Source organism: Macaca nemestrina, chromosome X (assembly GCF_043159975.1).
Source record: "Macaca nemestrina isolate mMacNem1 chromosome X, mMacNem.hap1, whole genome shotgun sequence".
Taxonomy (NCBI): Eukaryota; Metazoa; Chordata; class Mammalia; order Primates; family Cercopithecidae; genus Macaca; species Macaca nemestrina.
The window spans coordinates 151,534,368-151,553,143 of NC_092145.1; the positions used below are offsets into that span (position 1 = coordinate 151,534,368).

General features: G+C 45.5%; 1 pseudogene; it reads right to left on the reverse strand.

Annotated features, from left to right (window-relative positions):
- LOC139360699 (chromodomain Y-like protein) overlaps positions 1–14,212 on the reverse strand; it is a 31,998-nt pseudogene extending 17,786 nt beyond the window's left edge.
- Between the last annotated feature and the right edge of the window lie 4,564 nt (positions 14,213–18,776).

An 18,776-nucleotide genomic window follows, 5' to 3' on the forward strand; every position in this document is an offset into this window, starting at 1 on the left:
TTGTTTTTATCATTTATCTAATATATATAATAGTGACTTCCCCATCTGTTACAATAGACACAAATCATGTTTTTAAAAAAATCCACCTGAGACTACAAGAGATTATAAAAGCCATTTCAACTCTGAACATGTGCATTAAGTTTTAATGCTAACAGCTGATAATCCTGACATTCACATTTCATTTGCACTTATGTAAAGATATATTTTCTCTGCAGGGGGGCCATGGTAATTTTTTTTCAGTGTCAATTAAGGCAAATGATCTCAGTAAGATGGTTTTTCTAAAAATCATTTATTCTGTAAGAGATGGAAAGTTGTCATGGACATGGCAGGGGAGTTGAAAATTCCCCCTATATAGAGGATAAAAATGCAGATTCAGGGAAAAGGGAAGCAGAAAAGCACAGGGTTCTCTCCCTGCCCAGACTGAGGATCAATATTTAATCTTTTCTGCTTGAGAACTCTGATCCAGTTAGCTAGGTAATCAAGAGTGTGATGTGCTGTCCTATGCCCATTCCCTTCTCTTCTCTCAGTTTTTTTCCATAAAGATATTATTTTCAGAAGGGTCAGATTGCTGTTTTGTAGAGCAATTGATTTAGCTTTCACATGTTACATTTATGAACCAAATAGGAAAAAAAAAACACCTTAATTATATCTACTTCGGTGCCTCTATTTTACCATCTTGTCAAAGCTGCACCGTCTTTTTAGACCATAAGAGAAAAAAGTCTGTTACATTCTGCAGTAATGAGCAAAAATGCCCACACTTTGTCTTGCTGAATTATCATTGTTTTAAAATATTAATCTATGCAAGTTTTCTTTATGCCTCAGCTGGGCTCTTAGTTTGATACCGTCTAGATTTAGGCTTTCCCAAAAGCAGACCAGAGACAGGATTTGCGTGCAAGTAGTATATGTGTCAGCTAATCCCAGGAGACACCCATAAGGGAGTCAGGAAGTGAGACAGGGAAGGGAATGCAGCCAATGAAGAAGGATTCCCAAGCCTGTGACCACTGCTGGCAACAGAAGCCCAATCTTCTGGGGACCTCTGGGGACAATGTAGAACATGCCTCAGAGTCATCCCACCTGAGAGGCAAGAGAGCTGGGTTTTTATACCCTCACTGCCAAGGGTCATTTGTTGAGTGCTGTTTCCAGGAGCCCAACTTTTCAGCCCTTGTTGCTTGTCTTGCACACAGATAGGCATGTTCCTTTGTATGTCAAGGTTGGGGCGACATAACACGGACAGGACTCAATAGCATCAGTTACTACACAGCACTACCAGACTGTTCTGCATAGATGCCCTAGGAAAGAAATACTTCCTTGTGGTTCTTTCAGGACAAAGATGACCAATTGAAGAATGACACAGAGGGATAAAACTGGAGTGCCTTTCAATAATAGCAAATGAAAAAATGAGTATTTATTGGCAAGGCTGGCTGTGTAACTGCAGAGTCCAGTGCAAAGCACTAAAGAAAGGTTTCTCGTTCCAAAAGCAAGAAAAAGTGTGACGTATCTGGATCAGGGTAGGGGAAAGGCTCACCCTTGCCACACCCACCAAGTTGTCCATTGAGTGTACCCATGGCCTGTGCAACTGTAGTGGCCCACAGAGCTGGCCCTATTTATTGGATACATTATCAAGATCTGTGCTATGGTTTAGTGAGACAGTTAATCGAGTTGGAAGATGCTAATTGTGCTCAACCTGGGAATTGAGACACTCTGACTTGTGAATGTTTTGATGGTATAGGACAGGGGTCAGCAGACCTGTTCTGTCAAGCACCAGGTAGTAAATATGTTAGGTTTTGAGAACCAGATGGCCTCTGTCCAGAGACAAGACCTGAACGAGCCAGCATGGTTGCATTCCCATAGAACTTTATTTACAGATGCTGAAAATTGAATTTCAGAAAATTTTCCTGTGCCATGAAATAGTATTCTTCTTCTGACTTTTAACCCTTTTAAAAAAGGCCAGGTGCAGTGGCTCACACCTGGAATCCCAGCACTTTGGGAGGCCAAGGCAGGAAGATCTCTTGAGCCCAGGAGTTTGAGACCAGCCTGGGCAACATAGGGAGACCTCATCTCTACAGAAAAAAATAATAATAAATTAGCTGGGCGTGGTGGCTCATGCCTGTAGTTCCAGCTACTCAGGAGGCTGAAGCAGGAGGATTACTTGAGCCCAGGAGGTCGAGGCTGCAGTGAGCCATGATCAAACCACTGCACTGCAGCTGGGGCAACAGAGTGAGACACCGCCTGAAAAAATAATAATAATTTAATTTAATTTAAAAATCGTGAAAATAGCTCAGAGCTCTTAAGCTGTACAAAATCAGACAGTGGGCTAGAATTTGGGCCCCAGGCTGCAGTTTGCTGACCCCTGGAATTGGAGATTCACAGCATTTATGGATGTAGTGATTGAAGAATCAATAATCTGGGAGTGGCCCTGGGTTCCGAGCAGCTGAAGTGTTGTTTTTGCTGCAGTCAGTTATATTGCGGGTACAATGGGACAGTGTGCTGCAGTGAGCCACTCAGCAGACGACTGAGACCAGCCATGTGTGGGCATCACTATTGCAACTTGACTTTGCGCTCCTTCTCTTGTCACAAGTGCAGTCAAGTCTTGAGAAGTCATACTGTCTTGCATTGCAAGGGGAAAGACATTATGCTTTGGAGACATTTGTAAACCTGGAGACATCTGAAGGATTGGGGCCCAATTCCTTTCAGAGGTCAAGGTTCTGCCACCACAGTCAGGAAGACAGCCCTGCTTCAGCCCCATTCCGCAGGCAGCCTCATCCTTTTTTCCTCACCTGTGCCGAGTGCCCTCTTCTCAGGTCAGGCAAGTGAACCTGGGTTCCTGTAAATACAGTGAAATTGATTCATTTTGGCTGCAAGACACAGAGGTCCCAAATTTGCACAAGCCAGGCAGAAGTTCATTTCTCTCTCAGGTTAAAGTTAGGGCGGAGGTTCAGAGCTGCTGCAACGTTCTGGCAAGCAGCAGAGAGTCAAGCTCTTTCTTTTTCTTTTCTTTTCTTTCTTTTTTTTTTTTTTTGAGACTGAGTCTGGCTCTGTTGCCCAGGCTGGAGTGCAGTGGCGCAATCTCAGCTCACTGCAAGCTCCGCCTCCCGGGACCACGCCATTTTCCTGCCTCAGCCTCCCGAGTAGCTGGGACTACAGGCGCCCGCCACCACGCCCGGCTAATTTTTTGTGTTTTAGTAGAGACGGGGTTTCATCGCGTTAGCCAGGATGGTCTAGATCTCCTGACCTGGTGATCTGCCCGCCTCGGCCTCCCAAAGTGCTGGGATTACAGACGTGAGCCACCGCACCCGGCCGTGAGCCAGGCCCTCTCTACTGGGTGGCTCTTTCTTGGTTCGGCAGTGTCCAACCTGTGGTCTAAGACCGCTATTCCATGTCCAATCATAACATCATAATCCAGAGGAGAAAAGGAGAAAGAGGAGCTGTTATGGACTGCATGCTTGAGTCATGCCCAAATTCATATGTTGAAACTCTAACTTCCAATGGGATGGTGTCAGGAGATGAAGCCTGTGGGACGTGATAAGGTTATGAGGTTGTGGACCTCTTGATGGGATTAGTGCCCTTATAAGAGGAGAAACCAGAGAGCTTCTGCTTATCTCTCTCATCTCCACCAAGTAAGGAAACAATGAGAAGACAGCGAAGCCAGCCCTCAGCAGACATTGGACCTGCTGACACCTTGATTTTGGACCTCCCAGCCTCCAGAATGGGGAGAAATGTCAGTTGTCTAAGCCCCGCAGTCCATGGTAGTCTGAGCGGCTGAACCGATGAAGACAGGAGGGCATGCTTCTTTCCTCTGAGTGGCACACATCATTTCTGTCCATATCCCAGTGGTGATAGCTTACTCATATGGATGCATGTAGCTGCAAATGAGGCTGGGAAATGTGATGCAGACTGTGGGTGGCCAGGGACTCAGCTAAAAATTGCAGGTTTTATTACTGCGGAGTGGTGTTTCTCCACCATAGCACTACTGACATTCTGGTTCAGTCACTTCTTTGCTGTGGGACACTATCTTGCACCTTGCAGGGTGGGTAGCCACATCCTTGACCTCCACCCACTAGATGCCAGAAGCATCCCCCCACCCCCAGTTATGACAAAAAAAATGTCTTCGGACATTGCCCTATGTCCCCTGGGGGTAAAATCAAAGCAAGCTGAGAACCACTGCTAAGGCAAGAGGGGAGGATGGATATTCAGAGATACGTCTTAACACCATCCCTTGCCTGGAAAACACATTCTTTTTCTTGTGTCTACTAGGCAAACCCTACTCTCTTGTTCAAGGTCAAGCTATGGTGTCATTTTCAGGTTTGACCTCAGTCTGGTCTTTGCTGGAGCTGTTTTGTGATGTTGCCACATCATTCCTAACCTCGCTGCCTTTATGTCTGATGCATCCTCTTGGAGATTCTGTGAACTACTAATTATTCCTTAATAAATTCATTTTCTGTTTAGATTAGCTAGAGTTAAGTACTATTGTTTACGACCAGGACACCAGACTAATACAATTGGCCTCATTAAGATTCATCCAGGATCCCCTTTGAAAACCTTGGTCTTCTGTTGCTCGGGTTAAGAAGCCAGGCAAATATTGTAGGAGTAACTCAAAAAGGCAAATTCCCATGCTTGGAACCCATGGGAACATGCTAATTTCCACACGAGTTTATCCGTTTAAATTCTGTCTTGATTCTCTTTTTCTTTTTTTCCTTGTAGGACTAGTGGGAAGGTTTGTAGAAATCAAAATTCCACCTGAATCTCTATATATTTATTTATGCTTTCCTAGCCTCTCACTTTCAAATAAAATCCATGCGTAATTCCCTCCACAGGTCTCTTCCTTTCCTTTCTACCATGACGATTCAGTTTTTTCCCCTTGTCTCTCTGCCTTCTTTTTCTTTTGGCCTGACCTCTTCCCCACTTAATTTTATCTGCTTTTCCTCTTGCTGTATCTTTCTTTTCCATCCTTGCCACTGGCTTCAACCCTCAATTTTTTTTTTTTTTTTTCTGGGTGGCAGGAGAGTGCTCTCTAAAGAATGCACAGGAAGCTGCTTCATGAATTCTACAGTAAGCAGAAGAGCAGGAGGGCTGAAGAGGGAGGCAGGTTGGTCTGAGTAATGATTCGGTCCTGCCCAGGCATCTGGCTGCCTGGGGGAGGGAACGCTGGGCCCAGCACTATATCAGGGGATTGGATTTAGACAGACTCCGGGGCTGGTCCCTCAGAGGGTGAGGCAAGTAGCACGATGTAGGTGTGCAAGGGTGTAGATGTCTCCAGTTCCAGTAGCATCCAAGGTGTTTGAGCTTCTCTGGGTGTTGGTGGCCCTGGACTTTGGTTGGGACCCATCCAGACTCAGGGAGACAACGCTGGAAGTTCTCACCAAAGTGTCTGGGTTGGGCAACCCCCACGTCCAGAACTTGAGTACAAAATAGAAAACCAAGTGGGAGCCTAGACATCGAACCTGGGCTATGAGAGGGAAGTGGGCCAAGATCACAGTAAGGCGGTCGCACCTGGGAGGCCAGAGCTTTGCAAGGATGCATGCATTCCCGCTTAGCAAGACCGTTCAAGAGCCATGGGTGAGTGGGTTGAACACAGGCAGGCTTGGGCTTAGAACAGAGGTAAGCAGAGCCTGTGATAACCGAATACAGCCAGAGAACAGCCCCTCTAGCAGCCAATCAAAATGGCTTTTTTTTTTTTTTTTTATTTTGAGAGTCTTGCTCTGTTACCAGGCTGGAGTGCAGTGGTGAGATCTCCAGCTCACTGCAACCTCCGCCTCCCGGATTCAAGCGATTCTCCTGCCTCAGCCTCCCGAGTAGCTAGGACTACAGATGCAAGCCACCATGCCCAGCTAATTTTGTATTTTTTGTAGAGACAGGGTTTCACCACGTTGGCCAGGATGGTCTCAATTTCTTGACCTCATGACCCACCCACCTCAGCCTCCCAAAGTGCTGGGATTACAGACATGACCCCACTGCGCCTGGCTGCCAATGAAAAACTTGAACATGCATCACAATCACCTGAAAGCCTTTTTCAAACAGAGATCACTGGGCTCCACTCTTAGTGCTTCTCATTCAGTAGATCTGGGGTGGGGCCTAGGAAGTTGCATTTCTAATAAGTTTGTAGGTAAGGCTGACTTGCTGGATGGGAGCCACATTTGGAGAGCCCCTGGCCCATGCATTTCCTTAAACAGAGCTTCACAACACTGGTTGCCTATGAGAATCAGCCAGGGAGATGGAAAAACATTGATTTCTGCTTTGGGTTAGGGGCAGGCCACAGCTTCTACAACTAGAACAAAATGGACAAATTAGACAAAGTCATGTTTTTATTTATTTTTATTTATTTTTTGAGACAGCGCTCACTCTGTAGCCCAGGCTGGAGTGCGGTAGCGTGATCTCAGCTCACAGCAACCTCCCACTCCCGGATTCAAGGGATCTTCCTGCCTCAGCCTCCCGAGTAGCTGGAATTGCAGGCACGCACCGCCACACGTGGCTAAATTTTGTGTTTTCTTTTAAATATTTGTACTAGAGATGGGATTTCACCATGTTGGCCAGGCTGGTCTTGAACTCCTGACCTCAGGTGATCTGCCCACCTAGGCCTCCCAAAGTGCTGGGATTTCAGGTGTGAGCCACTGTGCCTGGCCCCAAAGTCATGTTTTAAAAGGCATCAGAGAGATGTAGGGGCAAAAAGGGCAAGTAGACATGAAATCCTAGAGTGGGAGGAACACTTCCAGCAATGATTCAAAAACTGGGGCACAGATCTCATACCCCACACAGGATTACTTGACTGTATATCTGGGATCTTTTGAAGTGAGGGGCTCTGATTATGCATAAATTGCTGTAGAGGAGGAGGAGGGAGCAGGTATTTCCCAGTGTGCAGTGCTGCCAGAGGAAGGTATGAAGGGAAGCATGTTAGGGCGTCTGTGCCCACTCTGACTGTGGTTCCTGACTCTTTCTGTCCCAAGCAGACTGAATCCTTGCCCGCCTCCCACTTGATTATGGGAGAGTAACCAGGTGATATTACTATTCATTATTTACAAGTCTTTTTCCCTTAGTCATCCCTGTACTCTCAGATTCTAGCACAGGGCTTAGCAAATGATAGGTGCTTAGGAAGTGTTTGTTGACAGAATACTTGTGATCTCAGTTCTGGCTCCATGCCTCTAGCTCAGTGGTTCTCAACTGGGGGGGATTTTGACCCTCGTCCCTCAGAGGATACTTGACAATATCTGTAGACATCACTGATTGTCACAACTGTGGGGAGTAGGGGAGGTACTAGTGGCATGTAGAGGATGGAGTCAAGGATGCTGCTCAACATCCTACATGCACAGGACAGCCCTCACAGCAAATAGTAAGCTGGCCCCCAGTGTCTGCAGTGCCAAGGGCGATAAATCTTGTCCTGGCTGGTCTCCATGTAAGCCACACCTGAGGTGTCCCGCCCCTGCTGCCTCGTCTGATCACGAGGTTGGAGGCTCCTGTAGCTCAGGCCAGTGCAGCATCTTCCATTCCCTTGACCCTTTCTTAAGAGTTTTCCTGTGACTCCTCGGATGATGTTTGGGTTATGGGTTAGTGTTCTCAACAATGACCACCTGCGTGCGCAGGGAGTGACGGGGTTGGCTCTGAGCACAGGTGGAGAGCTGGGTTGTGGGTGATTTGAATGAGCCCTGCAAGCTCTGAGGGTCTGGGTTGCCTCAAAACTCTACCAGGTTTTTCAGAGAAACTGTTCTCCCTTTCACAGCAGCCTTCCTCTGCTACCCAGCTTGTAACAGCCTGCCCATCCCCTCATCTCTTGTCTGAATTGTTCATCATGACTCATTCCCCAGGGCGAGACAAAAGGAGTCTTTGACTCCAATAAATGTTTAAAACAAACAAAAGTAACAAATCACTTGTTTTCAGGAAGGGTGTGAGGCAGTAAGGTGGAGGTAGCATTTTCCCACTATTGTGCTAACATGGATGAATTAGATCAGCTACTTAACACCTGGAAAGGTGTGGAAAGGCATGAGAGGATGAAGCTGAGTACAGTGAAGGACAAGGAAGTCTGGAACATTGTGGAGTGCGTGGGCCAGGGAAAGGGGCCCTGCAGAGGAGGCTGGAGGGGCAACTGTATATTCTGAGAGGTAGTTCAAAGGCTCTGTGAACAAGCTCCAGCACCAGACAGTGCTTTAAACGTGCTACATACGTTATCTCATGCAATTCTCACAACCCTATGGGATAGGTTCTATCATTGATATCTATGTCAGTCAGCTAGTGCCTTAATAATGCCATATAACAAGCATCTCCAAACAATTTCTGTGGCTGAACACAGCAATCACTTAATCTCCCCAGAGTGGCCACAGCTTGGCTGAGAGCCAGCAAGATTTAGTCTGAGCTTATCTGCACATAGCTCCGAGCTGCACATTGGATTCGGGTTTGCTCCGGGCATCTCTCTTTCTCCTTAAACTAGCAGGCCAACTGCAGCTGTTTCTTTCCCATAGTCATGGGAGATGTTCAAGAGGGCAAGCAAAACTGCACAATTCATTTCAAGCTTCCACTTGTGTCTCATCTTCTCACATTGGCCAAAGTGAGGCACATTGCTGAGTCTCAAATAAAGAGATGGGGATGTACACTCTGCCCAACATGAGTTCGAAGCAAGTTATAGTGTCAAGCCAACACGGATGGAGTGGGGAAGTATACTCCTTCTACGAAGGTTGGGAGGAAATGGTGTCAGGAATGAGTACTTGCCTAACAATGATCTAATCTACTACATTTTAAATATGTTGAAACTGGAGCACACAAAGGGATTGAGCAATTTGCTTTAGGCTGCAGAGTAAATGAGTGGCTTGGATGTGAACCCAAATGATGTAGTTTCACAACGTATGTTACACAGTACTACCCTGTACTATACTATACCTGCCATGCCATACCACTATGCCAAAAGACTCTTTGCTATGTTTTGTTGCCTATGGTAGCAAGTGTTCAAGATAGTCTCCAATGATCCTCACCTCCTGTATTCACATCTGTTATGAACTAAAAGTTTGTAGGCCCCTTACATTCATATGTTGAACCCCTAATCCATAATGTGATGGTATTTGAAGGTGGGGCTTTGGGAAATAATAAAGGATAGATGAGTTCATGAGGGTAGAGCCCTCTGACAGGTTTAATGTCCTTATGAGAAGAAGAAGAGAGCAGCACTCTCTCCTTTATCTCTGTGTCATGTGAGAATTCTGTAAGAAGGTAGCCCTCTGCAAACCAGGAAGAGAGCCCTCACCAGGAAATGAATTGGCTGACATCTTGATCTTGGAATTCCCAGCCCCCAGCACTGGGAGCTATAAGCCGTCCAGTTTATGGTATTTTGTTTTGGCAGCCTGAGCAGACTAAGACAACACTCTTTCATTGTCTCCTCCCATGTTGAATATGGTTGACCTTTGTGACCAATAGAATATTAAGAACACGATGGTGGGTGACTTCCAAGGCCATCACAGGCATTTCAGGTTCCTCTTTGGTGTCTTGTATCACTCATCTGGGAGAACCAGCTACCATGTTGTGAGGATGCCCAAGCAGTCCTACAGAGGGGCCCACAGGAACAGAGGTCTCCCTCCAACAGCCAATACCAGCTTACCAGCCCTGGATCCTCCAGCATATCAAGTCTTCAGATGCTTCCAGCCTCTTAATTTGGTAAATTCGGGCAAAATTTTCATGACAAAGATGCCAAAAACGTTGCAACAAAAGTAAACATTGACAAATGGGATATAATTATAAGAGCTTCTGCACAGCAAAAGAAACTATCAACAGACTAAACAGACAACCTACAGAATGGGAGAAAATATTTGCAAACCATGCATCTGACAAAGGTCTAATATCCAGCATCTATTAAGGAACTTAAACAAATTTACAAGAGAAAAACAAACAAGCCCATTAAAAAGTGTGTAAAGGACATAGACACTTTTCAAAAGAAGACATACATGTGACCAAAAAGCTTATATAAAAAAAGTTCAGTATCACTGATCATTAGAGAAATGCAAATGAAAACCACAATGAGATACCATCTCATACCAGTCAAAATGGCTATTACTAAAAAGTCAAAAAATAACAGATGCTGGCAAGGTTGCGGAGAAAAGGGAACACTTATACACTGTTGGTGAGAATGCAAATTAGTTCAACCATTGTGGAAAGCAGTATGGCGATTCCTCAAAGAACTAAAAACAGAACTACCATTCCACCCAGCAACCCCATTACTGGGTATATACTCAGAGGAATATGAATCATTCTATTATAAAGACACATGCATGCAAATGTTCACTGCAGCATTATCCACAATAGCAAAGACGTGGAATCAATCTAAATGTCCATCAATAACAGGTTGGACAAAGACAATGTGGTACATGTACACCATGGAATACTATGCAGCCATAAAAAAGAATGAGATCATCTCTTTTGCAGGAACATGGATGGAGCTGGAGGCCATTATCCTTAGCAGACTAATGCAGGAACATAAAACCAAATACTGCGTGTTCTCACTTATAAGAGGGAACTAAATGATGAGAACTCACGAACATAAAGAAGGGAACAAGAGACACTGGGATCTACCTGAGGGTGAGGGGTGGGAGGAGGGAGAGGAGCAGAAAAAGTAACTATTGGGTACTAGGCTTAGTACTTGGATGATGGAATAATCTGTACAACAAACTCCTGTGACATCAGTTTACCTATATAACAAACCTGCACATGTACCCCTAAACCTAAAATAATAGTTAAAAAAAGCCACTAAATTTCATAATGATTTATCATGCAGCAGCTAATAATGAATACACAGCCTTTCTTTAGTACTAGAGATGGCATGCAGTACTAAATAGTAGAGCTTGAGCTTGCACTGTGATGGGCCGCCCTCTAACCCGGTGGAGTGCTGTACGACACGGCTGCATGAGTGACGACGAAGACTGAGGAGCTGGTAAGAGGAGTTGAATGATGGGTGCTGGGTAGTCCATGCATGGTAGGTCTGAAATAGATAAGGAATATTGAAAGGTTATCTCCAGCTTAAGATGCTGAAAGTTTCAAACCCAAGTTTAGTGATATAGTTTGGATGTGTGTCCCTGCCCAAATCTCACATTGGAATGTAATCCTCAATGTCGTAGGTGGGGCCTGGTGGGAGGTGATTGGATCATGGGGGCAGATTTCTCATGAATGGCTTAGCACCATCCCTCTTGCTACCGTCCTCGCCATAGGAGTGAGTTGTCGTGAGATCTGGTCATTTAAAAGTGTGTAGCACCTCCCCTGTCTCTCTCTCTCTTGCTCCTGCTTCTGCCATGTGACGTGACTGCTCCTCCTTTGCCTTCCACTATGATTGGAAGCTTCCTGAGGCCTCCCTAGAAGCAGATGCCACTATGCGTCTTATACAGCTGTAGAACTGTGAAGCCAATGAAACATCTTTTCTTATAAATTTGCCAGGCTTGGGGGTATTTCTTCACAGCAATGTGCGAATGGACTAATACAGTTAGAGAATTGCAGCAACACTTTGAGGATGTCTCTGGTCGAAGACGTCATGACTTCCTATTAGAATACTTCCTTCTACAGATGGCCTCCCAGTACGTAGGGATAAATAGTTCAAGTCTGACATATACTTCTCCTCTCTGAAGAGCGTACTTCCCAGGCTCAGAAATAGTTCTGATTCCATTTATTTATGTTGCCTCAAATAAAATTTTCAGGTTTCATCTTCCACTTGAATTTGACCTTTACTTTACTGAGGTAGACCTGTCCCCTCACTAGCTCTTGGACATATTTGCAATTTCCACTTACCAGACGGTTCTTGCCATTACAATCATTAATAGACAATATAGAAACAAGAAGATACCACCTTCTCTGCCCCCACACCCATATAACAAGAGAAAGATAAGAACAACCCATCAGCTTTTAAAATAATTTTTAATAGAGTAAACCAATACCTGCCCACAATGAATGTGGGAATCTCACAGTCTTCCCAAGGATTCTGGAAGCTGGGGAGGCGGACTATTCTATATGTATTTTAAATTTTTTGTAGAGACAGGGTCTCACTATGTTGCCTAGGCTGGTCTTGAACTCCTGGCCTCAAGCGATCCTCCCACATCGACCTCCCAAAGTGCTGGGATTATAGGCATGAGTCACCGGGCAGGCCTGGGTATTCTAAATATATCATCATTTTAAGAAGCATTCATCACTTGAATCACTCTCTCACCATTTACTTCTATTTCCCAGTGATTGTTCTGATAAGCTGGGTCAGGCACAGCTCACTAGACATACAATAGATGCAGGATGAAAGTTCCCCTGGAAGTATCATTTGGATGCTGGAGTTGCTAAGTGGTCCGGGGACAGAGTGGAAGATGGCTTCCTTGATTCAATAAATCAGGTTGAGGAAAAATCAGTCTTGGCCATGCTATTGGTGAGACCTATCAGGGGCTTAATCATTTTTGGAAGAAATGGTTTAAACCAACAGATTCTCATGTCTGTGATTTTTCTTGCCTTCGAGACCCAGAGAGGGGAACAGGATTTCTCTGGAATATGCAATGTTCCTCCCGCACAATCAGCGAGGACATATGATCTCCACGTGTGTTCTTTTAACAGAAAAGGGGAAAAAACCCCACAGCACACATGATGTACACACGTACTCCACACACATGGTTAGAATGTTTTCTGTTTTAGATACACATTGCCGTGATAAATGTTTAATACGCTTAGATTTAATGTAAGACACTATGGAGGGTCCTAAATTAAATTCAGGAGTTTCCCAGGGGTTCACAGCTGAGAAAACCAACCTTAAAACATTTACACCTGAAATCTTTGAAAAAAGCATATGTCTGTGTGGGTATCATTTAGTGTGTGATTTTAGCAGTCATTTTAATACTAAACATACACCCTTGTTATGTAGTAAAATCATGAGTTTACACTTAGGGACACTTACTGTGAACTAACAACTTCACGTTCATTGACTCATCTAACTCTCACAAATACCAGGTAATATGGATATTACCAGATAATACAGATATTAGTGTATGTACTCACAGAAAGATCACAGAACTTGCCCATTGCAACATAACCAATAACAATCCCCAAGAACTGGCCGCGTGCCATGGCACATGCCTATAATCCCAGCACGTTGAGAGGCTGAGGCGGGTTGATCACTTGAGCCCAGGAGTTTGAGACCAGCCTGGGCAACATGGAGAAACCCCGTCTCTATAAAAATTACCTAGGCATGGTGGCACATGCCTGTAGTCCCAACTACTCAGGAGGCTGAGGTGGGAGGATGGCTTGAGCTGAAGAGGTGGAGGTTGCAGTGAGCTGAGATCGTGCCACTGCACTCCAGCCTGGACAACAGAGGCAGACCTTGTCTCGAAATAATAATAATAACAACAAAAGAATTTACTGTTAGAATTTTTTTAAATCTCCAAGAACTGTCCCATTCCAAAGCCCAAATTCTTCCGTACAGCTGGATGCTGTCTCTTTCATAGGAATATACTTGCGTATATTTGTATAATGCCTTAAAATGCATTGCAATGAATGTGTTTGAACTTTTAATGCAATGAGTCATCTGAAAATTAGAGTTCCTGCTTTTTTTGACAGTTTTATTTCCAATATATTTATTCTTCAAGGTCCATTTCAAGTATCACTGCCTGTGAGAAGCTTTCTCCAAACTCCAACCAGGACTCAGCTCCGCCTTGTTTATTCTGCACCTTATATTCCCCCTTCTTGTTGGGTTCCTTTGTGTTTATTTGCTTGTGTGAACTCCTTTAGGGCAGGCCAACATCTCTTTACCTTTGTTTGTCTGCTAGAATCTTCCTTTAAAAAAAATCCCAACTTAAGGAAGTATGTAATTTCTGTGTAATAAAATGCATAGCTCTTAGGTGTGCCCTTGGGTGGGTTTGGACAAAGGTCCATATTTGTCTGCCCACCATCCCAGTCAAGATGTGAGACATTTCCATCACCTCTTCTGTCCCTTCGCAGTCAACGCCCTTCAGGCAGCCACCAATCTGGACCCCAACAGCATGTGGTAAAAACATTTCAGACTCAATGTGTCTGATGGATTCTGCATCTGTCTTCCCTATTCTGGTTAATGCACTGGGCTCCTCCTGGCTGCTCAGGTTCTAAAGTACAAAGCCTTTGTGTGTGTCTGTGTGTGTGTGTGTGTGTGTGTGTCTCATACCTCTCCCCCATCTTCAACACGTAATTCCTCATCCCGCAGACTTCTCCAGCACCTGTATTCAAAGCTGAGGCTCCATGCCAGGGATTGAGTCATTTTCCAAAGCTTGTCAATGCCCCTTCTCCAGAGCTCTTTCATGCACACTCCTCGTTTCCTCCGCCTGCCGCCCCACTTCATCTTGGCATCTGTAGACTACGACTCCCCAGCCGTGGGTCTGGTCTTCCACCTCCTCCTCTCCCCATACCTCAACCCCAGGGTTCCCTGCTTTCATCATAAACCCCCCATGCCTCCCTGCTTGATCCAGAACACAGCTCATAAAATAATGCCTCACCTCCTCAGCCTGACTTCAGGAAATTTTCCAATCTGCCTTTTCCAACCTATCTTCCTTTACTTGCTCCCATGAGACCTACACTCCAGCCACCCCAGCAAGGTGCCTGTATCAAAAGATGTTTTGTTTCCTTCTAACTGCGTGTCTTTTCCAGGCTGTGCCCTCTGCTTGGAGCATTGTTCTTTATCTCTCCTTGGAAATCTCACCCAACCCTCAGGGCCTTTTGCACGAGGTCTCCCGAGGCCTCTTTCCACTGCTCTCCTATCTGTTTGTACGCATGTTACCCTTGCACCCGCGGGTTTGTATTCACGGGTACTGAATTTTGTTTCTTGTTTGCGTTCTGGCTACACAGCTCCACACCACGGAGACGTCCATGTTAGAGAAAAAGGGAGAGAACATTCTCTCAGGAAGAAGAGCAGAATTTGTTCTCAAGTGCTTGCTCTGTTTTTTGTTTTCTGTTTTTTTTTTTTTTTTTTTTTTTTATTGTGGACACATGGGTGATCGTGATTCCCTTTTTACATAGGCTGTTGGGAAGCTTGAGGCCAAATATAGGGCCCTTCCCTAACAAGCAGATAGAGCGGATAGGATGAATTCTGGGTACTGATGGTTTTGTTGTGTTTCCTCTCCTATTTTCTCAACTGGTTTTGTCTTCTGCATGGGGTTGACTACCATTTCAGATCATAGTAGGCACTCAGTATATTTTATTTATTTATTTTTTTGAGACAGGTCTCACTCTGTCATCCAGGCTGGAGTGCGGTGGCTGGATCACCGTTTACTGCAGCCTCAAACTCCTGGGCTCCAGCAATCCTCCCACATCAGCCTCCTGAGTAGCTAGGACCACAGGCATGTGTCACCATGCCCAGCTTCTTTCCTTTTCTTTCCTTTCCTTTCCTTTCCTTTCCTTTCCTTTCCTTTCTTTTTTTCTTTTCTTTTCTTTTCTTTTTTTTTTTTTTGACAGAGTTTTCCTCTGTCTCCCAGGCTGGAGCGCAGTGGTGCGATCTTGGCTCGCTGCAACCTCTGCCTCTCAGGTTCAAGTGATTCTCCTGTGTCAGTCTTTCATACAGGTGCCTGCCACCCCGCCCAGCTAATTTGCGTATTTTTAGTAAAGATGGGGTTTCAACGTGTTGGCCGGGCTGGTCTTCAACTCCTGACCTCAGGTGATCTGCCTGCCTCAGCCTACCAAAGTGCTGGGGTTACAGGTGTGAGCCACCGCCCCTGGCCTAATTTTTGTATTTTTAATAGAGATGGGTTTTGCCATGTTGGCCAGGCTGGTCTTGAACTCCTGACCTCAGGCGATCTGCCCACCTCAGCCTCCCAAAGTGCTGGGATTACAGGAGTGAGCCACCATGCCTGGCCTAATTTTCTTATTTTATTTTTATTTTTGTACAGACGGGGGCCTTATTATGTTGCCCAGGCTGGTCTCAAACTCCTGGCTTCAAGTGGTCCTCCCACCTTGGCCTCCTAAAGCACTGGGATTATAGGTGTGAGCCACCATGCCCAGCCTTATTTGCTTAATGAAAAAAATTCATTGATTTCATTTAATGAATGAATTCAGCAGAGAGAAAAACAAATTTAAAAAGTTCTTCCAGGGCAGGTGTTTGTTTGCCTTTATGCTTGACCCCAGCTCCCATAACCCAGCACCGAGCTTGGCACAGCAAGAACACAGTAAGTGTTAAGTTTCATTGAGTTTTATTAAAAAGAGGCTGAGTGCAGTGGCTCATACCTGTAATCCTAGCACTTTGGGAAGCTGAGGTGGTGGATCACCTGAGCTCAGGAGTTCGAGACCAGCCTAGGCAACATGGGGAAACCCTGTCTCCACTAAAATACAAAAAATTTGCCAGGCGTGGTGGCACTTGCCTGTAATCCCAGCTCCTCGGGAGGCTGAGGCATGGGAATTGCTTGAACCTGAGAGGCGGAGGTTGCAGTGAGCTGAGATTGCACCACTACACTCCAGCCTGGGCGACAAAGAGAGACTCCGTCTTAAAATAAAAAATAGAGAGGCATATGAAAGCTCAAAATCATCTGTGAATGGTTGTAATACATTTCTGAAAATAAATTTGCTTCTATTGTAGGATCAGTATAAAATTATGGGTATTGAACAAACATTAAGAAAAAGAAGAGACTTATTTTGGCCTTTAAGAAGTGCTGTTGCATTCAGAGCATTAGTAAGCTATGCAAATGCCTGCCAAGAAAGGAACTGTGGCTACAAGCACTGGGGCATGCAAACGCGGAAGGAATGAGTGCCTTGGGAGCCTTCAGTTTCTGGGGATCTGTCGAAAGGCTGGTTGCTTCTGTCACAACAGAAGGAATAGACAAGATGAAATTAATGACTCTTTATCTGCCTCTTTATATGCTCATATCAGTCCTGTCATATAGAAACTTCAGATGTATGCATTCATAAAGAAAGCAGGGAACAAGGAAAGCACACAGAGGGCATTTCTTTTTTGTGCCACGAAGGTTGTTTTCTCTGATTATGGTAGTCGCTTTCATTTCCTGTTTCTCATCTGGAAAGAGACCCCGGCCCTCCTCTCCCACTGAGCCTCTCTGACTCCGGGTGGCTGTGCGTCTCCTGCATCTCTCGAGGTGTCTCTGTGTGTGTCTTAGGAGCAGTTGCCCACTCCCCTCTTGAGACTCCACAGGGCATGATTTCCTGGCTTAGAGATGGGGAGAACCCTCAGCTTTCCCTTGTTCTGAAACTCGCCCCTGCTGTGGGTGTTGAGACAGTGAGAGGCTCATCCATCGGCTCAAGAGCACCTCCAAAAATGAATCCCTTGGCTCCTCTCGCCGGCGTCTCAGGGGCTTTGAAGCCACTTAGGTGGACAGGTTTTGGCTGGAACCTCATTCATGGTGGGCCTGTGTGTCCTCTGTCTTCTGGCAGCCCTTCTTCCCCATGTCCCCACTGATGACATCTCTCCTTCTCATAGAACCTCCTAGAAGGAGAGCTCACAGCTTTCTTTTTGGTGCCCAATTCTGGGGCCTGAGCCCACACACCCCACCTCTCAGAGGGGCATAGCCATCTGGGCCTCCTGCAAGCACAAACCAGGCCAGTGAGATGTGCAGACTCCCAGGCAGAGTCATTGAGAATCATCTCACCCCCTGGCAGCCTTACTAAGGCTTCCCAGACCAGCTGGCAGCTTTCTGTTGCTGTATGGCTTCTTGTTGGCCGGCTAAACAAGATAACTCTGTCATTATGTGGTTTGCATTTCCGTAATATTTTCTACCCCGAGAAATAATTATTTTTTCTTTTTTTTTTCTTTTCCCAGAAAAAGCATCAAATGTACAAAACATAAGAACCTGCCCATGGGAGCTGATGCGTTTGGCTTCCCTTACTTTCTTTCGGAGCCTTTGGTTTGCGGTCCTTGCCCACAGAGGGTGGCACACCAGGATTTCTCCATTGCAACACTATTGACATTTGGGGTTCCATCATTCTTTGCTATGGGGCTGTCCTGGGCGGTGTGGGTTTAGCAGCATACTAGGCCTCAAGTCACCAGATGCTGATAGCAACCCTCTTTCTCCAGGGATGACAACTAAAAACATCTCCAGACATTGCTGAATATTTCCTGGGGGGTATAAGCACCCCCCCCCCGCCATTCACCATCACTGCTATGAAAGAAAGAGGCTGGAAGAATTGGGGCAAGTAGTCATTTCAGCCACAAAGCTTTACACAAAAGCATGAACATATCTGCCTCTCTTAGAGTCCTCAGTTCTCTATTCTCCTCTATGCTCCCAGGGAAGGTGTGATCCCCCAAACAGCAAGCTGCTAGAAGGAGTCAGGCATTTTTTATGTTGTCCTGTATATATGGATCTTCAGGAAATTTTCCCAGATCTGGGTCCACAAGTTGGGAGTAAGGAAGAACCGAGAAAAAAGAGAAGGATGGAAAACTGAACCAGTTTTCAGCTTCCCCCAGTGGAGTCTGGGAATACTGGTGGGGCTTGTGTAAAGGTGCACCTTTTGTGACCACTGACAGTGCCTTTTCCCTGTGAGATCACTTTAAAAGAAAACATCAGCCTGGCATCCAAAAAATAACTTAAGGTGACTTGAATCTGTACTGCACTGAGAAAATGCCCAAACTGGGGGTTCATTCATAGTTCACTGTGGTGGGACTTGTTAAAATCTCTTTCTTCCTTCTCTCGCTGTCTTTTTTTGGAGACAAGGTATTGCTCTGTCACTCAGGCTGGAGGGCAGCAGTGTGATCATAGCTCACTGCAGCCTTGACCTCCTGGGCTCAAGCGATCCTCTTGCCTCAGTCTCCTGAGTAGCTGGGACTACAAGTGCATGCCACCATCCCCGGCTGATGTTTTTAATTTTGTAGAGATAGTGTCTCTTTATGT